General features: G+C 49.2%; 27 non-coding genes across 27 annotated transcripts; 14 read left to right on the forward strand and 13 right to left on the reverse strand.

The window, feature by feature from the left end:
* Positions 1 to 76: 76 nt before the first annotated feature.
* On the forward strand, positions 77 to 273 carry LOC136952255 (U2 spliceosomal RNA). Its single transcript, XR_010877829.1, has one exon. It is a non-coding gene; the product is annotated as a U2 spliceosomal RNA (small nuclear RNA).
* A 964-nt stretch (positions 274 to 1,237) lies between these two features.
* On the reverse strand, positions 1,238 to 1,344 carry LOC136953571 (U6 spliceosomal RNA). The gene has a single exon (XR_010877968.1). It is a non-coding gene; the product is annotated as a U6 spliceosomal RNA (small nuclear RNA).
* Positions 1,345 to 1,583: 239 nt separating this feature from the next.
* On the forward strand, positions 1,584 to 1,780 carry LOC136952261 (U2 spliceosomal RNA). Its single transcript, XR_010877830.1, has one exon. It is a non-coding gene; the product is annotated as a U2 spliceosomal RNA (small nuclear RNA).
* Positions 1,781 to 2,731: 951 nt separating this feature from the next.
* LOC136953582 (U6 spliceosomal RNA) lies at positions 2,732 to 2,838 on the reverse strand. The gene has a single exon (XR_010877969.1). It is a non-coding gene; the product is annotated as a U6 spliceosomal RNA (small nuclear RNA).
* Positions 2,839 to 3,077: 239 nt separating this feature from the next.
* LOC136952267 (U2 spliceosomal RNA) lies at positions 3,078 to 3,274 on the forward strand. Its single transcript, XR_010877835.1, has one exon. It is a non-coding gene; the product is annotated as a U2 spliceosomal RNA (small nuclear RNA).
* Positions 3,275 to 4,218: 944 nt separating this feature from the next.
* LOC136953604 (U6 spliceosomal RNA) lies at positions 4,219 to 4,325 on the reverse strand. Its single transcript, XR_010877971.1, has one exon. It is a non-coding gene; the product is annotated as a U6 spliceosomal RNA (small nuclear RNA).
* A 239-nt stretch (positions 4,326 to 4,564) lies between these two features.
* On the forward strand, positions 4,565 to 4,761 carry LOC136952656 (U2 spliceosomal RNA). The gene has a single exon (XR_010877888.1). It is a non-coding gene; the product is annotated as a U2 spliceosomal RNA (small nuclear RNA).
* Positions 4,762 to 5,724: 963 nt separating this feature from the next.
* On the reverse strand, positions 5,725 to 5,831 carry LOC136953615 (U6 spliceosomal RNA). The gene has a single exon (XR_010877972.1). It is a non-coding gene; the product is annotated as a U6 spliceosomal RNA (small nuclear RNA).
* Positions 5,832 to 6,070: 239 nt separating this feature from the next.
* On the forward strand, positions 6,071 to 6,267 carry LOC136952272 (U2 spliceosomal RNA). The gene has a single exon (XR_010877836.1). It is a non-coding gene; the product is annotated as a U2 spliceosomal RNA (small nuclear RNA).
* A 964-nt stretch (positions 6,268 to 7,231) lies between these two features.
* On the reverse strand, positions 7,232 to 7,338 carry LOC136953626 (U6 spliceosomal RNA). Its single transcript, XR_010877973.1, has one exon. It is a non-coding gene; the product is annotated as a U6 spliceosomal RNA (small nuclear RNA).
* A 239-nt stretch (positions 7,339 to 7,577) lies between these two features.
* On the forward strand, positions 7,578 to 7,774 carry LOC136952276 (U2 spliceosomal RNA). Its single transcript, XR_010877837.1, has one exon. It is a non-coding gene; the product is annotated as a U2 spliceosomal RNA (small nuclear RNA).
* Positions 7,775 to 8,725: 951 nt separating this feature from the next.
* Positions 8,726 to 8,832, reverse strand: LOC136953637 (U6 spliceosomal RNA). The gene has a single exon (XR_010877974.1). It is a non-coding gene; the product is annotated as a U6 spliceosomal RNA (small nuclear RNA).
* A 239-nt stretch (positions 8,833 to 9,071) lies between these two features.
* Positions 9,072 to 9,268, forward strand: LOC136952285 (U2 spliceosomal RNA). Its single transcript, XR_010877838.1, has one exon. It is a non-coding gene; the product is annotated as a U2 spliceosomal RNA (small nuclear RNA).
* Positions 9,269 to 10,200: 932 nt separating this feature from the next.
* LOC136953648 (U6 spliceosomal RNA) lies at positions 10,201 to 10,307 on the reverse strand. Its single transcript, XR_010877975.1, has one exon. It is a non-coding gene; the product is annotated as a U6 spliceosomal RNA (small nuclear RNA).
* A 239-nt stretch (positions 10,308 to 10,546) lies between these two features.
* LOC136952296 (U2 spliceosomal RNA) lies at positions 10,547 to 10,743 on the forward strand. Its single transcript, XR_010877841.1, has one exon. It is a non-coding gene; the product is annotated as a U2 spliceosomal RNA (small nuclear RNA).
* A 944-nt stretch (positions 10,744 to 11,687) lies between these two features.
* On the reverse strand, positions 11,688 to 11,794 carry LOC136953659 (U6 spliceosomal RNA). Its single transcript, XR_010877976.1, has one exon. It is a non-coding gene; the product is annotated as a U6 spliceosomal RNA (small nuclear RNA).
* Positions 11,795 to 12,033: 239 nt separating this feature from the next.
* On the forward strand, positions 12,034 to 12,230 carry LOC136952667 (U2 spliceosomal RNA). The gene has a single exon (XR_010877889.1). It is a non-coding gene; the product is annotated as a U2 spliceosomal RNA (small nuclear RNA).
* A 963-nt stretch (positions 12,231 to 13,193) lies between these two features.
* Positions 13,194 to 13,300, reverse strand: LOC136953671 (U6 spliceosomal RNA). The gene has a single exon (XR_010877977.1). It is a non-coding gene; the product is annotated as a U6 spliceosomal RNA (small nuclear RNA).
* Positions 13,301 to 13,539: 239 nt separating this feature from the next.
* LOC136952300 (U2 spliceosomal RNA) lies at positions 13,540 to 13,736 on the forward strand. Its single transcript, XR_010877842.1, has one exon. It is a non-coding gene; the product is annotated as a U2 spliceosomal RNA (small nuclear RNA).
* Positions 13,737 to 14,701: 965 nt separating this feature from the next.
* Positions 14,702 to 14,808, reverse strand: LOC136953682 (U6 spliceosomal RNA). Its single transcript, XR_010877978.1, has one exon. It is a non-coding gene; the product is annotated as a U6 spliceosomal RNA (small nuclear RNA).
* A 239-nt stretch (positions 14,809 to 15,047) lies between these two features.
* Positions 15,048 to 15,244, forward strand: LOC136952307 (U2 spliceosomal RNA). Its single transcript, XR_010877844.1, has one exon. It is a non-coding gene; the product is annotated as a U2 spliceosomal RNA (small nuclear RNA).
* Positions 15,245 to 16,207: 963 nt separating this feature from the next.
* LOC136953693 (U6 spliceosomal RNA) lies at positions 16,208 to 16,314 on the reverse strand. Its single transcript, XR_010877979.1, has one exon. It is a non-coding gene; the product is annotated as a U6 spliceosomal RNA (small nuclear RNA).
* A 239-nt stretch (positions 16,315 to 16,553) lies between these two features.
* LOC136952313 (U2 spliceosomal RNA) lies at positions 16,554 to 16,750 on the forward strand. Its single transcript, XR_010877845.1, has one exon. It is a non-coding gene; the product is annotated as a U2 spliceosomal RNA (small nuclear RNA).
* Positions 16,751 to 17,709: 959 nt separating this feature from the next.
* Positions 17,710 to 17,816, reverse strand: LOC136953701 (U6 spliceosomal RNA). Its single transcript, XR_010877980.1, has one exon. It is a non-coding gene; the product is annotated as a U6 spliceosomal RNA (small nuclear RNA).
* A 239-nt stretch (positions 17,817 to 18,055) lies between these two features.
* LOC136952318 (U2 spliceosomal RNA) lies at positions 18,056 to 18,252 on the forward strand. Its single transcript, XR_010877846.1, has one exon. It is a non-coding gene; the product is annotated as a U2 spliceosomal RNA (small nuclear RNA).
* A 963-nt stretch (positions 18,253 to 19,215) lies between these two features.
* Positions 19,216 to 19,322, reverse strand: LOC136953709 (U6 spliceosomal RNA). Its single transcript, XR_010877983.1, has one exon. It is a non-coding gene; the product is annotated as a U6 spliceosomal RNA (small nuclear RNA).
* Positions 19,323 to 19,561: 239 nt separating this feature from the next.
* On the forward strand, positions 19,562 to 19,758 carry LOC136952324 (U2 spliceosomal RNA). The gene has a single exon (XR_010877847.1). It is a non-coding gene; the product is annotated as a U2 spliceosomal RNA (small nuclear RNA).
* The last annotated feature ends 940 nt before the right edge of the window (positions 19,759 to 20,698 follow it).

The raw sequence follows: 20,698 nt of genomic DNA on the forward strand, positions 1-20,698 counted from the left end.
CGTTGTCGTCCGTCACCGTGGAGCAGCGCAAGGGTACTGAGGGGCCGTGCGCGGGTATCGTGGAGTAATGGGGGTCATCGCTTCTCGGCCTTTTGGCTCAGATCAAGTGTAGTTTCTGTTCTTGTCAGTTTAATATCTGATAGGTCACCCACGGGGGCGACCAGTTCTTATTAAGCAGATTTTTGCAAACAGGGAGCCGGAACGAGGGCTCGCTCCGTCCGCTCCGCGCATCGCCCCGGTATCGCAGCTCCTCCGGGGAACGGTGCACTCTTTCTAAGCGTGTCAAAGGGAAACCCTGTGGGTGAGGTGAGTGAATGTGAGTGAGGTGAGTGAATGTGAGTGAGGTGAGTGAATGTGAGTGAGGTGAGAGGCCGGGTGTCATCATGCCCCCACCAGTCATATGCTTAAAATCTCGAGTTGCTGGACGCAGCAGTCTCTACTTGATGGCTCTCACATCTCGTTGTGTAACTTACTGTAGCATTGCGAGTCATACGTTCATAAGTGAAGATGTGGACTTATGGGTTGTTCTTGGGCATAAGAGGAATTGTCAAGCATTGTTCTGTGGATTCTCGGTCTCCTGAGACCTTCTCCTCAGCTCTGGCTTTGTCCTTGTAATTCCTCACCTCTGGCTTTCCATCTCTGGTTTACAATAATCATGATGGTGTAGGTAAGAGTCCACCTAAGAGTCCACCTTCCTTTTGTCACACACGTTTGCCTTGTAATTGATTTCATTCATTTGCCATGTTATTTCATGTACGTTTCATTTGAACGTACTTACTTACTTACCTTGACCATTCTTGCTCTGATTGAACCCATCGAGTCAAATAAGCAAGTGTGTAATTCCATTGGTATTGGCCTCATTTGGCGGTTCATGTTAATACACTGCTCAGTTTCCCCATCTTCCTTGAAACCATAGGGGAATCATTTTCAGTCGTTTGGCCAATATTTACCCCCCCTAGAGGAGTGTGCATGCGCGTGCGTGCGTGCGTGCGTACGTAACCAACCAACAAACCAACAAACAAACTAGTGAATAAATGCCCAAAAATAAGGAATACGCCGGTGAGGCGAAGCCCTTTTCCTTTGGCCTGCCGTTTTCCCGCCCTTTTACTTAAAAAAAAAACAAAAAAACAAAAAAAAAATTGGGGATCGTTTGTTTGTTTACAACTAGGTGGTCGTCGGTCAAGGTCTAACCCTAGCCCTAGCCCTAACCCTAAAAGGTGGAATGATGATGATGATCCAAAATTCGGAACGCTTCACGGATTTGCGTGTCATCCTTTCGCAGGGGCCATGCTAATCTTCTCTGTATCGATCCAATTTTATTAGATGTGCTGCCGTAGCGAGCACAAGACAGGCAGCTGCACCGACCCCTATATATCCGGCACGTCACTGGTCGAGTCGTCTTGGGGCGGGGTTGAAGCGCGAGGGCCGGCCCCCTCGCCATCCCCTCTACCCCTCCCCTCTACCCCTACTGCTAACCCCTACACCCCCTACTCTAGTCTAGTCTCGTCGTTGTCGTCCGTCACCGTGGAGCAGCGCAAGGGTACTGAGGGGCCGTGCGCGGGTATCGTGGAGTAATGGGGGTCATCGCTTCTCGGCCTTTTGGCTCAGATCAAGTGTAGTTTCTGTTCTTGTCAGTTTAATATCTGATAGGTCACCCACGGGGGCGACCAGTTCTTATTAAGCAGATTTTTGCAAACAGGGAGCCGGAACGAGGGCTCGCTCCGTCCGCTCCGCGCATCGCCCCGGTATCGCAGCTCCTCCGGGGAACGGTGCACTCTTTCTAAGCGTGTCAAAGGGAAACCCTGTGGGTGAGGTGAGTGAATGTGAGTGAGGTGAGTGAATGTGAGTGAGGTGAGTGAATGTGAGTGAGGTGAGAGGCCGGGTGTCATCATGCCCCCACCAGTCATATGCTTAAAATCTCGAGTTGCTGGACGCAGCAGTCTCTACTTGATGGCTCTCACATCTCGTTGTGTAACTTACTGTAGCATTGCGAGTCATACGTTCATAAGTGAAGATGTGGACTTATGGGTTGTTCTTGGGCATAAGAGGAATTGTCAAGCATTGTTCTGTGGATTCTCGGTCTCCTGAGACCTTCTCCTCAGCTCTGGCTTTGTCCTTGTAATTCCTCACCTCTGGCTTTCCATCTCTGGTTTACAATAATCATGATGGTGTAGGTAAGAGTCCACCTAAGAGTCCACCTTCCTTTTGTCACACACGTTTGCCTTGTAATTGATTTCATTCATTTGCCATGTTATTTCATGTACGTTTCATTTGAACGTACTTACTTACTTACCTTGACCATTCTTGCTCTGATTGAACCCATCGAGTCAAATAAGCAAGTGTGTAATTCCATTGGTATTGGCCTCATTTGGCGGTTCATGTTAATACACTGCTCAGTTTCCCCATCTTCCTTGAAACCATAGGGGAATCATTTTCAGTCGTTTGGCCAATATTTACCCCCCCTAGAGGAGTGTGCATGCGCGTGCGTGCGTGCGTACGTAACCAACCAACAAACCAACAAACAAACTAGTGAATAAATGCCCAAAAATAAGGAATACGCCGGTGAGGCGAAGCCCTTTTCCTTTGGCCTGCCGTTTTCCCGCCCTTTTACTTAAAAAAAAACAAAAAATAAAATGGGGATCGTTTGTTTGTTTACAACTAGGTGGTCGTCGGTCAAGGTCTAACCCTAGCCCTAGCCCTAACCCTAAAAGGTGGAATGATGATGATGATCCAAAATTCGGAACGCTTCACGGATTTGCGTGTCATCCTTTCGCAGGGGCCATGCTAATCTTCTCTGTATCGATCCAATTTTATTAGATGTGCTGCCGTAGCGAGCACAAGACAGGCAGCTGCACCGACCCCTATATATCCGGCACGTCACTGGTCGAGTCGTCTTGGGGCGGGGTTGAAGCGCGAGGGCCGGCCCCCTCGCCATCCCCTCTACCCCTCCCCTCTACCCCTACTGCTAACCCCTACACCCCCTACTCTAGTCTAGTCTCGTCGTTGTCGTCCGTCACCGTGGAGCAGCGCAAGGGTACTGAGGGGCCGTGCGCGGGTATCGTGGAGTAATGGGGGTCATCGCTTCTCGGCCTTTTGGCTCAGATCAAGTGTAGTTTCTGTTCTTGTCAGTTTAATATCTGATAGGTCACCCACGGGGGCGACCAGTTCTTATTAAGCAGATTTTTGCAAACAGGGAGCCGGAACGAGGGCTCGCTCCGTCCGCTCCGCGCATCGCCCCGGTATCGCAGCTCCTCCGGGGAACGGTGCACTCTTTCTAAGCGTGTCAAAGGGAAACCCTGTGGGTGAGGTGAGTGAATGTGAGTGAGGTGAGTGAATGTGAGTGAGGTGAGAGGCCGGGTGTCATCATGCCCCCACCAGTCATATGCTTAAAATCTCGAGTTGCTGGACGCAGCAGTCTCTACTTGATGGCTCTCACATCTCGTTGTGTAACTTACTGTAGCATTGCGAGTCATACGTTCATAAGTGAAGATGTGGACTTATGGGTTGTTCTTGGGCATAAGAGGAATTGTCAAGCATTGTTCTGTGGATTCTCGGTCTCCTGAGACCTTCTCCTCAGCTCTGGCTTTGTCCTTGTAATTCCTCACCTCTGGCTTTCCATCTCTGGTTTACAATAATCATGATGGTGTAGGTAAGAGTCCACCTAAGAGTCCACCTTCCTTTTGTCACACACGTTTGCCTTGTAATTGATTTCATTCATTTGCCATGTTATTTCATGTACGTTTCATTTGAACGTACTTACTTACTTACCTTGACCATTCTTGCTCTGATTGAACCCATCGAGTCAAATAAGCAAGTGTGTAATTCCATTGGTATTGGCCTCATTTGGCGGTTCATGTTAATACACTGCTCAGTTTCCCCATCTTCCTTGAAACCATAGGGGAATCATTTTCAGTCGTTTGGCCAATATTTACCCCCCCTAGAGGAGTGTGCATGCGCGTGCGTGCGTGCGTACGTAACCAACCAACAAACCAACAAACAAACTAGTGAATAAATGCCCAAAAATAAGGAATACGCCGGTGAGGCGAAGCCCTTTTCCTTTGGCCTGCCGTTTTCCCGCCCTTTTACTTAAAAAAAAACAAAAAATAAAATGGGGATCGTTTGTTTGTTTACAACTAGGTGGTCGTCGGTCAAGGTCTAACCCTAGCCCTAGCCCTAGCCCTAGCCCTAACCCTAAAAGGTGGAATGATGATGATGATCCAAAATTCGGAACGCTTCACGGATTTGCGTGTCATCCTTTCGCAGGGGCCATGCTAATCTTCTCTGTATCGATCCAATTTTATTAGATGTGCTGCCGTAGCGAGCACAAGACAGGCAGCTGCACCGACCCCTATATATCCGGCACGTCACTGGTCGAGTCGTCTTGGGGCGGGGTTGAAGCGCGAGGGCCGGCCCCCTCGCCATCCCCTCTACCCCTCCCCTCTACCCCTACTGCTAACCCCTACACCCCCTACTCTAGTCTAGTCTCGTCGTTGTCGTCCGTCACCGTGGAGCAGCGCAAGGGTACTGAGGGGCCGTGCGCGGGTATCGTGGAGTAATGGGGGTCATCGCTTCTCGGCCTTTTGGCTCAGATCAAGTGTAGTTTCTGTTCTTGTCAGTTTAATATCTGATAGGTCACCCACGGGGGCGACCAGTTCTTATTAAGCAGATTTTTGCAAACAGGGAGCCGGAACGAGGGCTCGCTCCGTCCGCTCCGCGCATCGCCCCGGTAACGCAGCTCCTCCGGGGAACGGTGCACTCTTTCTAAGCGTGTCAAAGGGAAACCCTGTGGGTGAGGTGAGTGAATGTGAGTGAGGTGAGTGAATGTGAGTGAGGTGAGTGAATGTGAGTGAGGTGAGAGGCCGGGTGTCATCATGCCCCCACCAGTCATATGCTTAAAATCTCGAGTTGCTGGACGCAGCAGTCTCTACTTGATGGCTCTCACATCTCGTTGTGTAACTTACTGTAGCATTGCGAGTCATACGTTCATAAGTGAAGATGTGGACTTATGGGTTGTTCTTGGGCATAAGAGGAATTGTCAAGCATTGTTCTGTGGATTCTCGGTCTCCTGAGACCTTCTCCTCAGCTCTGGCTTTGTCCTTGTAATTCCTCACCTCTGGCTTTCCATCTCTGGTTTACAATAATCATGATGGTGTAGGTAAGAGTCCACCTAAGAGTCCACCTTCCTTTTGTCACACACGTTTGCCTTGTAATTGATTTCATTCATTTGCCATGTTATTTCATGTACGTTTCATTTGAACGTACTTACTTACTTACCTTGACCATTCTTGCTCTGATTGAACCCATCGAGTCAAATAAGCAAGTGTGTAATTCCATTGGTATTGGCCTCATTTGGCGGTTCATGTTAATACACTGCTCAGTTTCCCCATCTTCCTTGAAACCATAGGGGAATCATTTTCAGTCGTTTGGCCAATATTTACCCCCCCTAGAGGAGTGTGCATGCGCGTGCGTGCGTGCGTGCGTACGTAACCAACCAACAAACCAACAAACAAACTAGTGAATAAATGCCCAAAAATAAGGAATACGCCGGTGAGGCGAAGCCCTTTTCCTTTGGCCTGCCGTTTTCCCGCCCTTTTACTTAAAAAAAAACAAAAAAACAAAAAAAAAATTGGGGATCGTTTGTTTGTTTACAACTAGGTGGTCGTCGGTCAAGGTCTAACCCTAGCCCTAGCCCTAACCCTAAAAGGTGGAATGATGATGATGATCCAAAATTCGGAACGCTTCACGGATTTGCGTGTCATCCTTTCGCAGGGGCCATGCTAATCTTCTCTGTATCGATCCAATTTTATTAGATGTGCTGCCGTAGCGAGCACAAGACAGGCAGCTGCACCGACCCCTATATATCCGGCACGTCACTGGTCGAGTCGTCTTGGGGCGGGGTTGAAGCGCGAGGGCCGGCCCCCTCGCCATCCCCTCTACCCCTCCCCTCTACCCCTACTGCTAACCCCTACACCCCCTACTCTAGTCTAGTCTCGTCGTTGTCGTCCGTCACCGTGGAGCAGCGCAAGGGTACTGAGGGGCCGTGCGCGGGTATCGTGGAGTAATGGGGGTCATCGCTTCTCGGCCTTTTGGCTCAGATCAAGTGTAGTTTCTGTTCTTGTCAGTTTAATATCTGATAGGTCACCCACGGGGGCGACCAGTTCTTATTAAGCAGATTTTTGCAAACAGGGAGCCGGAACGAGGGCTCGCTCCGTCCGCTCCGCGCATCGCCCCGGTATCGCAGCTCCTCCGGGGAACGGTGCACTCTTTCTAAGCGTGTCAAAGGGAAACCCTGTGGGTGAGGTGAGTGAATGTGAGTGAGGTGAGTGAATGTGAGTGAGGTGAGTGAATGTGAGTGAGGTGAGAGGCCGGGTGTCATCATGCCCCCACCAGTCATATGCTTAAAATCTCGAGTTGCTGGACGCAGCAGTCTCTACTTGATGGCTCTCACATCTCGTTGTGTAACTTACTGTAGCATTGCGAGTCATACGTTCATAAGTGAAGATGTGGACTTATGGGTTGTTCTTGGGCATAAGAGGAATTGTCAAGCATTGTTCTGTGGATTCTCGGTCTCCTGAGACCTTCTCCTCAGCTCTGGCTTTGTCCTTGTAATTCCTCACCTCTGGCTTTCCATCTCTGGTTTACAATAATCATGATGGTGTAGGTAAGAGTCCACCTAAGAGTCCACCTTCCTTTTGTCACACACGTTTGCCTTGTAATTGATTTCATTCATTTGCCATGTTATTTCATGTACGTTTCATTTGAACGTACTTACTTACTTACCTTGACCATTCTTGCTCTGATTGAACCCATCGAGTCAAATAAGCAAGTGTGTAATTCCATTGGTATTGGCCTCATTTGGCGGTTCATGTTAATACACTGCTCAGTTTCCCCATCTTCCTTGAAACCATAGGGGAATCATTTTCAGTCGTTTGGCCAATATTTACCCCCCCTAGAGGAGTGTGCATGCGCGTGCGTGCGTGCGTGCGTACGTAACCAACCAACAAACCAACAAACAAACTAGTGAATAAATGCCCAAAAATAAGGAATACGCCGGTGAGGCGAAGCCCTTTTCCTTTGGCCTGCCGTTTTCCCGCCCTTTTACTTAAAAAAAAAACAAAAAAACAAAAAAAAAATTGGGGATCGTTTGTTTGTTTACAACTAGGTGGTCGTCGGTCAAGGTCTAACCCTAGCCCTAGCCCTAACCCTAAAAGGTGGAATGATGATGATGATCCAAAATTCGGAACGCTTCACGGATTTGCGTGTCATCCTTTCGCAGGGGCCATGCTAATCTTCTCTGTATCGATCCAATTTTATTAGATGTGCTGCCGTAGCGAGCACAAGACAGGCAGCTGCACCGACCCCTATATATCCGGCACGTCACTGGTCGAGTCGTCTTGGGGCGGGGTTGAAGCGCGAGGGCCGGCCCCCTCGCCATCCCCTCTACCCCTCCCCTCTACCCCTACTGCTAACCCCTACACCCCCTACTCTAGTCTAGTCTCGTCGTTGTCGTCCGTCACCGTGGAGCAGCGCAAGGGTACTGAGGGGCCGTGCGCGGGTATCGTGGAGTAATGGGGGTCATCGCTTCTCGGCCTTTTGGCTCAGATCAAGTGTAGTTTCTGTTCTTGTCAGTTTAATATCTGATAGGTCACCCACGGGGGCGACCAGTTCTTATTAAGCAGATTTTTGCAAACAGGGAGCCGGAACGAGGGCTCGCTCCGTCCGCTCCGCGCATCGCCCCGGTATCGCAGCTCCTCCGGGGAACGGTGCACTCTTTCTAAGCGTGTCAAAGGGAAACCCTGTGGGTGAGGTGAGTGAATGTGAGTGAGGTGAGTGAATGTGAGTGAGGTGAGTGAATGTGAGTGAGGTGAGAGGCCGGGTGTCATCATGCCCCCACCAGTCATATGCTTAAAATCTCGAGTTGCTGGACGCAGCAGTCTCTACTTGATGGCTCTCACATCTCGTTGTGTAACTTACTGTAGCATTGCGAGTCATACGTTCATAAGTGAAGATGTGGACTTATGGGTTGTTCTTGGGCATAAGAGGAATTGTCAAGCATTGTTCTGTGGATTCTCGGTCTCCTGAGACCTTCTCCTCAGCTCTGGCTTTGTCCTTGTAATTCCTCACCTCTGGCTTTCCATCTCTGGTTTACAATAATCATGATGGTGTAGGTAAGAGTCCACCTAAGAGTCCACCTTCCTTTTGTCACACACGTTTGCCTTGTAATTGATTTCATTCATTTGCCATGTTATTTCATGTACGTTTCATTTGAACGTACTTACTTACTTACCTTGACCATTCTTGCTCTGATTGAACCCATCGAGTCAAATAAGCAAGTGTGTAATTCCATTGGTATTGGCCTCATTTGGCGGTTCATGTTAATACACTGCTCAGTTTCCCCATCTTCCTTGAAACCATAGGGGAATCATTTTCAGTCGTTTGGCCAATATTTACCCCCCCTAGAGGAGTGTGCATGCGCGTGCGTGCGTGCGTACGTAACCAACCAACAAACCAACAAACAAACTAGTGAATAAATGCCCAAAAATAAGGAATACGCCGGTGAGGCGAAGCCCTTTTCCTTTGGCCTGCCGTTTTCCCGCCCTTTTACTTAAAAAAAAACAAAAAATAAAATGGGGATCGTTTGTTTGTTTACAACTAGGTGGTCGTCGGTCAAGGTCTAACCCTAGCCCTAGCCCTAACCCTAAAAGGTGGAATGATGATGATGATCCAAAATTCGGAACGCTTCACGGATTTGCGTGTCATCCTTTCGCAGGGGCCATGCTAATCTTCTCTGTATCGATCCAATTTTATTAGATGTGCTGCCGTAGCGAGCACAAGACAGGCAGCTGCACCGACCCCTATATATCCGGCACGTCACTGGTCGAGTCGTCTTGGGGCGGGGTTGAAGCGCGAGGGCCGGCCCCCTCGCCATCCCCTCTACCCCTCCCCTCTACCCCTACTGCTAACCCCTACACCCCCTACTCTAGTCTAGTCTCGTCGTTGTCGTCCGTCACCGTGGAGCAGCGCAAGGGTACTGAGGGGCCGTGCGCGGGTATCGTGGAGTAATGGGGGTCATCGCTTCTCGGCCTTTTGGCTCAGATCAAGTGTAGTTTCTGTTCTTGTCAGTTTAATATCTGATAGGTCACCCACGGGGGCGACCAGTTCTTATTAAGCAGATTTTTGCAAACAGGGAGCCGGAACGAGGGCTCGCTCCGTCCGCTCCGCGCATCGCCCCGGTATCGCAGCTCCTCCGGGGAACGGTGCACTCTTTCTAAGCGTGTCAAAGGGAAACCCTGTGGGTGAGGTGAGTGAATGTGAGTGAGGTGAGTGAATGTGAGTGAGGTGAGAGGCCGGGTGTCATCATGCCCCCACCAGTCATATGCTTAAAATCTCGAGTTGCTGGACGCAGCAGTCTCTACTTGATGGCTCTCACATCTCGTTGTGTAACTTACTGTAGCATTGCGAGTCATACGTTCATAAGTGAAGATGTGGACTTATGGGTTGTTCTTGGGCATAAGAGGAATTGTCAAGCATTGTTCTGTGGATTCTCGGTCTCCTGAGACCTTCTCCTCAGCTCTGGCTTTGTCCTTGTAATTCCTCACCTCTGGCTTTCCATCTCTGGTTTACAATAATCATGATGGTGTAGGTAAGAGTCCACCTAAGAGTCCACCTTCCTTTTGTCACACACGTTTGCCTTGTAATTGATTTCATTCATTTGCCATGTTATTTCATGTACGTTTCATTTGAACGTACTTACTTACTTACCTTGACCATTCTTGCTCTGATTGAACCCATCGAGTCAAATAAGCAAGTGTGTAATTCCATTGGTATTGGCCTCATTTGGCGGTTCATGTTAATACACTGCTCAGTTTCCCCATCTTCCTTGAAACCATAGGGGAATCATTTTCAGTCGTTTGGCCAATATTTACCCCCCCTAGAGGAGTGTGCATGCGCGTGCGTGCGTGCGTACGTAACCAACCAACAAACCAACAAACAAACTAGTGAATAAATGCCCAAAAATAAGGAATACGCCGGTGAGGCGAAGCCCTTTTCCTTTGGCCTGCCGTTTTCCCGCCCTTTTACTTAAAAAAAAACAAAAAATAAAATGGGGATCGTTTGTTTGTTTACAACTAGGTGGTCGTCGGTCAAGGTCTAACCCTAGCCCTAGCCCTAACCCTAAAAGGTGGAATGATGATGATGATCCAAAATTCGGAACGCTTCACGGATTTGCGTGTCATCCTTTCGCAGGGGCCATGCTAATCTTCTCTGTATCGATCCAATTTTATTAGATGTGCTGCCGTAGCGAGCACAAGACAGGCAGCTGCACCGACCCCTATATATCCGGCACGTCACTGGTCGAGTCGTCTTGGGGCGGGGTTGAAGCGCGAGGGCCGGCCCCCTCGCCATCCCCTCTACCCCTCCCCTCTACCCCTACTGCTAACCCCTACACCCCCTACTCTAGTCTAGTCTCGTCGTTGTCGTCCGTCACCGTGGAGCAGCGCAAGGGTACTGAGGGGCCGTGCGCGGGTATCGTGGAGTAATGGGGGTCATCGCTTCTCGGCCTTTTGGCTCAGATCAAGTGTAGTTTCTGTTCTTGTCAGTTTAATATCTGATAGGTCACCCACGGGGGCGACCAGTTCTTATTAAGCAGATTTTTGCAAACAGGGAGCCGGAACGAGGGCTCGCTCCGTCCGCTCCGCGCATCGCCCCGGTATCGCAGCTCCTCCGGGGAACGGTGCACTCTTTCTAAGCGTGTCAAAGGGAAACCCTGTGGGTGAGGTGAGTGAATGTGAGTGAGGTGAGTGAATGTGAGTGAGGTGAGAGGCCGGGTGTCATCATGCCCCCACCAGTCATATGCTTAAAATCTCGAGTTGCTGGACGCAGCAGTCTCTACTTGATGGCTCTCACATCTCGTTGTGTAACTTACTGTAGCATTGCGAGTCATACGTTCATAAGTGAAGATGTGGACTTATGGGTTGTTCTTGGGCATAAGAGGAATTGTCAAGCATTGTTCTGTGGATTCTCGGTCTCCTGAGACCTTCTCCTCAGCTCTGGCTTTGTCCTTGTAATTCCTCACCTCTGGCTTTCCATCTCTGGTTTACAATAATCATGATGGTGTAGGTAAGAGTCCACCTAAGAGTCCACCTTCCTTTTGTCACACACGTTTGCCTTGTAATTGATTTCATTCATTTGCCATGTTATTTCATGTACGTTTCATTTGAACGTACTTACTTACTTACCTTGACCATTCTTGCTCTGATTGAACCCATCGAGTCAAATAAGCAAGTGTGTAATTCCATTGGTATTGGCCTCATTTGGCGGTTCATGTTAATACACTGCTCAGTTTCCCCATCTTCCTTGAAACCATAGGGGAATCATTTTCAGTCGTTTGGCCAATATTTACCCCCCCTAGAGGAGTGTGCATGCGCGTGCGTGCGTGCGTACGTAACCAACCAACAAACCAACAAACAAACTAGTGAATAAATGCCCAAAAATAAGGAATACGCCGGTGAGGCGAAGCCCTTTTCCTTTGGCCTGCCGTTTTCCCGCCCTTTTACTTAAAAAAAAACAAAAAATAAAATGGGGATCGTTTGTTTGTTTACAACTAGGTGGTCGTCGGTCAAGGTCTAACCCTAGCCCTAGCCCTAGCCCTAGCCCTAACCCTAAAAGGTGGAATGATGATGATGATCCAAAATTCGGAACGCTTCACGGATTTGCGTGTCATCCTTTCGCAGGGGCCATGCTAATCTTCTCTGTATCGATCCAATTTTATTAGATGTGCTGCCGTAGCGAGCACAAGACAGGCAGCTGCACCGACCCCTATATATCCGGCACGTCACTGGTCGAGTCGTCTTGGGGCGGGGTTGAAGCGCGAGGGCCGGCCCCCTCGCCATCCCCTCTACCCCTCCCCTCTACCCCTACTGCTAACCCCTACACCCCCTACTCTAGTCTAGTCTCGTCGTTGTCGTCCGTCACCGTGGAGCAGCGCAAGGGTACTGAGGGGCCGTGCGCGGGTATCGTGGAGTAATGGGGGTCATCGCTTCTCGGCCTTTTGGCTCAGATCAAGTGTAGTTTCTGTTCTTGTCAGTTTAATATCTGATAGGTCACCCACGGGGGCGACCAGTTCTTATTAAGCAGATTTTTGCAAACAGGGAGCCGGAACGAGGGCTCGCTCCGTCCGCTCCGCGCATCGCCCCGGTAACGCAGCTCCTCCGGGGAACGGTGCACTCTTTCTAAGCGTGTCAAAGGGAAACCCTGTGGGTGAGGTGAGTGAATGTGAGTGAGGTGAGTGAATGTGAGTGAGGTGAGTGAATGTGAGTGAGGTGAGAGGCCGGGTGTCATCATGCCCCCACCAGTCATATGCTTAAAATCTCGAGTTGCTGGACGCAGCAGTCTCTACTTGATGGCTCTCACATCTCGTTGTGTAACTTACTGTAGCATTGCGAGTCATACGTTCATAAGTGAAGATGTGGACTTATGGGTTGTTCTTGGGCATAAGAGGAATTGTCAAGCATTGTTCTGTGGATTCTCGGTCTCCTGAGACCTTCTCCTCAGCTCTGGCTTTGTCCTTGTAATTCCTCACCTCTGGCTTTCCATCTCTGGTTTACAATAATCATGATGGTGTAGGTAAGAGTCCACCTAAGAGTCCACCTTCCTTTTGTCACACACGTTTGCCTTGTAATTGATTTCATTCATTTGCCATGTTATTTCATGTACGTTTCATTTGAACGTACTTACTTACTTACCTTGACCATTCTTGCTCTGATTGAACCCATCGAGTCAAATAAGCAAGTGTGTAATTCCATTGGTATTGGCCTCATTTGGCGGTTCATGTTAATACACTGCTCAGTTTCCCCATCTTCCTTGAAACCATAGGGGAATCATTTTCAGTCGTTTGGCCAATATTTACCCCCCCTAGAGGAGTGTGCATGCGCGTGCGTGCGTGCGTGCGTACGTAACCAACCAACAAACCAACAAACAAACTAGTGAATAAATGCCCAAAAATAAGGAATACGCCGGTGAGGCGAAGCCCTTTTCCTTTGGCCTGCCGTTTTCCCGCCCTTTTACTTAAAAAAAAACAAAAAAACAAAAAAAAAATTGGGGATCGTTTGTTTGTTTACAACTAGGTGGTCGTCGGTCAAGGTCTAACCCTAGCCCTAGCCCTAACCCTAAAAGGTGGAATGATGATGATGATCCAAAATTCGGAACGCTTCACGGATTTGCGTGTCATCCTTTCGCAGGGGCCATGCTAATCTTCTCTGTATCGATCCAATTTTATTAGATGTGCTGCCGTAGCGAGCACAAGACAGGCAGCTGCACCGACCCCTATATATCCGGCACGTCACTGGTCGAGTCGTCTTGGGGCGGGGTTGAAGCGCGAGGGCCGGCCCCCTCGCCATCCCCTCTACCCCTCCCCTCTACCCCTACTGCTAACCCCTACACCCCCTACTCTAGTCTAGTCTCGTCGTTGTCGTCCGTCACCGTGGAGCAGCGCAAGGGTACTGAGGGGCCGTGCGCGGGTATCGTGGAGTAATGGGGGTCATCGCTTCTCGGCCTTTTGGCTCAGATCAAGTGTAGTTTCTGTTCTTGTCAGTTTAATATCTGATAGGTCACCCACGGGGGCGACCAGTTCTTATTAAGCAGATTTTTGCAAACAGGGAGCCGGAACGAGGGCTCGCTCCGTCCGCTCCGCGCATCGCCCCGGTATCGCAGCTCCTCCGGGGAACGGTGCACTCTTTCTAAGCGTGTCAAAGGGAAACCCTGTGGGTGAGGTGAGTGAATGTGAGTGAGGTGAGTGAATGTGAGTGAGGTGAGTGAATGTGAGTGAGGTGAGAGGCCGGGTGTCATCATGCCCCCACCAGTCATATGCTTAAAATCTCGAGTTGCTGGACGCAGCAGTCTCTACTTGATGGCTCTCACATCTCGTTGTGTAACTTACTGTAGCATTGCGAGTCATACGTTCATAAGTGAAGATGTGGACTTATGGGTTGTTCTTGGGCATAAGAGGAATTGTCAAGCATTGTTCTGTGGATTCTCGGTCTCCTGAGACCTTCTCCTCAGCTCTGGCTTTGTCCTTGTAATTCCTCACCTCTGGCTTTCCATCTCTGGTTTACAATAATCATGATGGTGTAGGTAAGAGTCCACCTAAGAGTCCACCTTCCTTTTGTCACACACGTTTGCCTTGTAATTGATTTCATTCATTTGCCATGTTATTTCATGTACGTTTCATTTGAACGTACTTACTTACTTACCTTGACCATTCTTGCTCTGATTGAACCCATCGAGTCAAATAAGCAAGTGTGTAATTCCATTGGTATTGGCCTCATTTGGCGGTTCATGTTAATACACTGCTCAGTTTCCCCATCTTCCTTGAAACCATAGGGGAATCATTTTCAGTCGTTTGGCCAATATTTACCCCCCCTAGAGGAGTGTGCATGCGCGTGCGTGCGTGCGTACGTAACCAACCAACAAACCAACAAACAAACTAGTGAATAAATGCCCAAAAATAAGGAATACGCCGGTGAGGCGAAGCCCTTTTCCTTTGGCCTGCCGTTTTCCCGCCCTTTTACTTAAAAAAAAACAAAAAAACAAAAAAAAAATTGGGGATCGTTTGTTTGTTTACAACTAGGTGGTCGTCGGTCAAGGTCTAACCCTAGCCCTAGCCCTAGCCCTAACCCTAAAAGGTGGAATGATGATGATGATCCAAAATTCGGAACGCTTCACGGATTTGCGTGTCATCCTTTCGCAGGGGCCATGCTAATCTTCTCTGTATCGATCCAATTTTATTAGATGTGCTGCCGTAGCGAGCACAAGACAGGCAGCTGCACCGACCCCTATATATCCGGCACGTCACTGGTCGAGTCGTCTTGGGGCGGGGTTGAAGCGCGAGGGCCGGCCCCCTCGCCATCCCCTCTACCCCTCCCCTCTACCCCTACTGCTAACCCCTACACCCCCTACTCTAGTCTAGTCTCGTCGTTGTCGTCCGTCACCGTGGAGCAGCGCAAGGGTACTGAGGGGCCGTGCGCGGGTATCGTGGAGTAATGGGGGTCATCGCTTCTCGGCCTTTTGGCTCAGATCAAGTGTAGTTTCTGTTCTTGTCAGTTTAATATCTGATAGGTCACCCACGGGGGCGACCAGTTCTTATTAAGCAGATTTTTGCAAACAGGGAGCCGGAACGAGGGCTCGCTCCGTCCGCTCCGCGCATCGCCCCGGTATCGCAGCTCCTCCGGGGAACGGTGCACTCTTTCTAAGCGTGTCAAAGGGAAACCCTGTGGGTGAGGTGAGTGAATGTGAGTGAGGTGAGTGAATGTGAGTGAGGTGAGTGAATGTGAGTGAGGTGAGAGGCCGGGTGTCATCATGCCCCCACCAGTCATATGCTTAAAATCTCGAGTTGCTGGACGCAGCAGTCTCTACTTGATGGCTCTCACATCTCGTTGTGTAACTTACTGTAGCATTGCGAGTCATACGTTCATAAGTGAAGATGTGGACTTATGGGTTGTTCTTGGGCATAAGAGGAATTGTCAAGCATTGTTCTGTGGATTCTCGGTCTCCTGAGACCTTCTCCTCAGCTCTGGCTTTGTCCTTGTAATTCCTCACCTCTGGCTTTCCATCTCTGGTTTACAATAATCATGATGGTGTAGGTAAGAGTCCACCTAAGAGTCCACCTTCCTTTTGTCACACACGTTTGCCTTGTAATTGATTTCATTCATTTGCCATGTTATTTCATGTACGTTTCATTTGAACGTACTTACTTACTTACCTTGACCATTCTTGCTCTGATTGAACCCATCGAGTCAAATAAGCAAGTGTGTAATTCCATTGGTATTGGCCTCATTTGGCGGTTCATGTTAATACACTGCTCAGTTTCCCCATCTTCCTTGAAACCATAGGGGAATCATTTTCAGTCGTTTGGCCAATATTTACCCCCCCTAGAGGAGTGTGCATGCGCGTGCGTGCGTGCGTGCGTACGTAACCAACCAACAAACCAACAAACAAACTAGTGAATAAATGCCCAAAAATAAGGAATACGCCGGTGAGGCGAAGCCCTTTTCCTTTGGCCTGCCGTTTTCCCGCCCTTTTACTTAAAAAAAAACAAAAAAACAAAAAAAAAATTGGGGATCGTTTGTTTGTTTACAACTAGGTGGTCGTCGGTCAAGGTCTAACCCTAGCCCTAGCCCTAACCCTAAAAGGTGGAATGATGATGATGATCCAAAATTCGGAACGCTTCACGGATTTGCGTGTCATCCTTTCGCAGGGGCCATGCTAATCTTCTCTGTATCGATCCAATTTTATTAGATGTGCTGCCGTAGCGAGCACAAGACAGGCAGCTGCACCGACCCCTATATATCCGGCACGTCACTGGTCGAGTCGTCTTGGGGCGGGGTTGAAGCGCGAGGGCCGGCCCCCTCGCCATCCCCTCTACCCCTCCCCTCTACCCCTACTGCTAACCCCTACACCCCCTACTCTAGTCTAGTCTCGTCGTTGTCGTCCGTCACCGTGGAGCAGCGCAAGGGTACTGAGGGGCCGTGCGCGGGTATCGTGGAGTAATGGGGGTCATCGCTTCTCGGCCTTTTGGCTCAGATCAAGTGTAGTTTCTGTTCTTGTCAGTTTAATATCTGATAGGTCACCCACGGGGGCGACCAGTTCTTATTAAGCAGATTTTTGCAAACAGGGAGCCGGAACGAGGGCTCGCTCCGTCCGCTCCGCGCATCGCCCCGGTATCGCAGCTCCTCCGGGGAACGGTGCACTCTTTCTAAGCGTGTCAAAGGGAAACCCTGTGGGTGAGGTGAGTGAATGTGAGTGAGGTGAGTGAATGTGAGTGAGGTGAGTGAATGTGAGTGAGGTGAGAGGCCGGGTGTCATCATGCCCCCACCAGTCATATGCTTAAAATCTCGAGTTGCTGGACGCAGCAGTCTCTACTTGATGGCTCTCACATCTCGTTGTGTAACTTACTGTAGCATTGCGAGTCATACGTTCATAAGTGAAGATGTGGACTTATGGGTTGTTCTTGGGCATAAGAGGAATTGTCAAGCATTGTTCTGTGGATTCTCGGTCTCCTGAGACCTTCTCCTCAGCTCTGGCTTTGTCCTTGTAATTCCTCACCTCTGGCTTTCCATCTCTGGTTTACAATAATCATGATGGTGTAGGTAAGAGTCCACCTAAGAGTCCACCTTCCTTTTGTCACACACGTTTGCCTTGTAATTGATTTCATTCATTTGCCATGTTATTTCATGTACGTTTCATTTGAACGTACTTACTTACTTACCTTGACCATTCTTGCTCTGATTGAACCCATCGAGTCAAATAAGCAAGTGTGTAATTCCATTGGTATTGGCCTCATTTGGCGGTTCATGTTAATACACTGCTCAGTTTCCCCATCTTCCTTGAAACCATAGGGGAATCATTTTCAGTCGTTTGGCCAATATTTACCCCCCCTAGAGGAGTGTGCATGCGCGTGCGTGCGTGCGTACGTAACCAACCAACAAACCAACAAACAAACTAGTGAATAAATGCCCAAAAATAAGGAATACGCCGGTGAGGCGAAGCCCTTTTCCTTTGGCCTGCCGTTTTCCCGCCCTTTTACTTAAAAAAAAACAAAAAAACAAAAAAAAAATTGGGGATCGTTTGTTTGTTTACAACTAGGTGGTCGTCGGTCAAGGTCTAACCCTAGCCCTAGCCCTAACCCTAAAAGGTGGAATGATGATGATGATCCAAAATTCGGAACGCTTCACGGATTTGCGTGTCATCCTTTCGCAGGGGCCATGCTAATCTTCTCTGTATCGATCCAATTTTATTAGATGTGCTGCCGTAGCGAGCACAAGACAGGCAGCTGCACCGACCCCTATATATCCGGCACGTCACTGGTCGAGTCGTCTTGGGGCGGGGTTGAAGCGCGAGGGCCGGCCCCCTCGCCATCCCCTCTACCCCTCCCCTCTACCCCTACTGCTAACCCCTACACCCCCTACTCTAGTCTAGTCTCGTCGTTGTCGTCCGTCACCGTGGAGCAGCGCAAGGGTACTGAGGGGCCGTGCGCGGGTATCGTGGAGTAATGGGGGTCATCGCTTCTCGGCCTTTTGGCTCAGATCAAGTGTAGTTTCTGTTCTTGTCAGTTTAATATCTGATAGGTCACCCACGGGGGCGACCAGTTCTTATTAAGCAGATTTTTGCAAACAGGGAGCCGGAACGAGGGCTCGCTCCGTCCGCTCCGCGCATCGCCCCGGTATCGCAGCTCCTCCGGGGAACGGTGCACTCTTTCTAAGCGTGTCAAAGGGAAACCCTGTGGGTGAGGTGAGTGAATGTGAGTGAGGTGAGTGAATGTGAGTGAGGTGAGTGAATGTGAGTGAGGTGAGAGGCCGGGTGTCATCATGCCCCCACCAGTCATATGCTTAAAATCTCGAGTTGCTGGACGCAGCAGTCTCTACTTGATGGCTCTCACATCTCGTTGTGTAACTTACTGTAGCATTGCGAGTCATACGTTCATAAGTGAAGATGTGGACTTATGGGTTGTTCTTGGGCATAAGAGGAATTGTCAAGCATTGTTCTGTGGATTCTCGGTCTCCTGAGACCTTCTCCTCAGCTCTGGCTTTGTCCTTGTAATTCCTCACCTCTGGCTTTCCATCTCTGGTTTACAATAATCATGATGGTGTAGGTAAGAGTCCACCTAAGAGTCCACCTTCCTTTTGTCACACACGTTTGCCTTGTAATTGATTTCATTCATTTGCCATGTTATTTCATGTACGTTTCATTTGAACGTACTTACTTACTTACCTTGACCATTCTTGCTCTGATTGAACCCATCGAGTCAAATAAGCAAGTGTGTAATTCCATTGGTATTGGCCTCATTTGGCGGTTCATGTTAATACACTGCTCAGTTTCCCCATCTTCCTTGAAACCATAGGGGAATCATTTTCAGTCGTTTGGCCAATATTTACCCCCCCTAGAGGAGTGTGCATGCGCGTGCGTGCGTGCGTGCGTACGTAACCAACCAACAAACCAACAAACAAACTAGTGAATAAATGCCCAAAAATAAGGAATACGCCGGTGAGGCGAAGCCCTTTTCCTTTGGCCTGCCGTTTTCCCGCCCTTTTACTTAAAAAAAAACAAAAAAAAAAAAAAAAAATTGGGGATCGTTTGTTTGTTTACAACTAGGTGGTCGTCGGTCAAGGTCTAACCCTAGCCCTAGCCCTAACCCTAAAAGGTGGAATGATGATGATGATCCAAAATTCGGAACGCTTCACGGATTTGCGTGTCATCCTTTCGCAGGGGCCATGCTAATCTTCTCTGTATCGATCCAATTTTATTAGATGTGCTGCCGTAGCGAGCACAAGACAGGCAGCTGCACCGACCCCTATATATCCGGCACGTCACTGGTCGAGTCGTCTTGGGGCGGGGTTGAAGCGCGAGGGCCGGCCCCCTCGCCATCCCCTCTACCCCTCCCCTCTACCCCTACTGCTAACCCCTACACCCCCTACTCTAGTCTAGTCTCGTCGTTGTCGTCCGTCACCGTGGAGCAGCGCAAGGGTACTGAGGGGCCGTGCGCGGGTATCGTGGAGTAATGGGGGTCATCGCTTCTCGGCCTTTTGGCTCAGATCAAGTGTAGTTTCTGTTCTTGTCAGTTTAATATCTGATAGGTCACCCACGGGGGCGACCAGTTCTTATTAAGCAGATTTTTGCAAACAGGGAGCCGGAACGAGGGCTCGCTCCGTCCGCTCCGCGCATCGCCCCGGTATCGCAGCTCCTCCGGGGAACGGTGCACTCTTTCTAAGCGTGTCAAAGGGAAACCCTGTGGGTGAGGTGAGTGAATGTGAGTGAGGTGAGTGAATGTGAGTGAGGTGAGAGGCCGGGTGTCATCATGCCCCCACCAGTCATATGCTTAAAATCTCGAGTTGCTGGACGCAGCAGTCTCTACTTGATGGCTCTCACATCTCGTTGTGTAACTTACTGTAGCATTGCGAGTCATACGTTCATAAGTGAAGATGTGGACTTATGGGTTGTTCTTGGGCATAAGAGGAATTGTCAAGCATTGTTCTGTGGATTCTCGGTCTCCTGAGACCTTCTCCTCAGCTCTGGCTTTGTCCTTGTAATTCCTCACCTCTGGCTTTCCATCTCTGGTTTACAATAATCATGATGGTGTAGGTAAGAGTCCACCTAAGAGTCCACCTTCCTTTTGTCACACACGTTTGCCTTGTAATTGATTTCATTCATTTGCCATGTTATTTCATGTACGTTTCATTTGAACGTACTTACTTACTTACCTTGACCATTCTTGCTCTGATTGAACCCATCGAGTCAAATAAGCAAGTGTGTAATTCCATTGGTATTGGCCTCATTTGGCGGTTCATGTTAATACACTGCTCAGTTTCCCCATCTTCCTTGAAACCATAGGGGAATCATTTTCAGTCGTTTGGCCAATATTTACCCCCCCTAGAGGAGTGTGCATGCGCGTGCGTGCGTGCGTGCGTACGTAACCAACCAACAAACCAACAAACAAACTAGTGAATAAATGCCCAAAAATAAGGAATACGCCGGTGAGGCGAAGCCCTTTTCCTTTGGCCTGCCGTTTTCCCGCCCTTTTACTTAAAAAAAAACAAAAAAAAAAAAAAAAAATTGGGGATCGTTTGTTTGTTTACAACTAGGTGGTCGTCGGTCAAGGTCTAACCCTAGCCCTAGCCCTAACCCTAAAAGGTGGAATGATGATGAT

This window comes from Osmerus mordax, chromosome 1, assembly GCF_038355195.1.
Source record: "Osmerus mordax isolate fOsmMor3 chromosome 1, fOsmMor3.pri, whole genome shotgun sequence".
NCBI lineage: Eukaryota > Metazoa > Chordata > Actinopteri > Osmeriformes > Osmeridae > Osmerus > Osmerus mordax.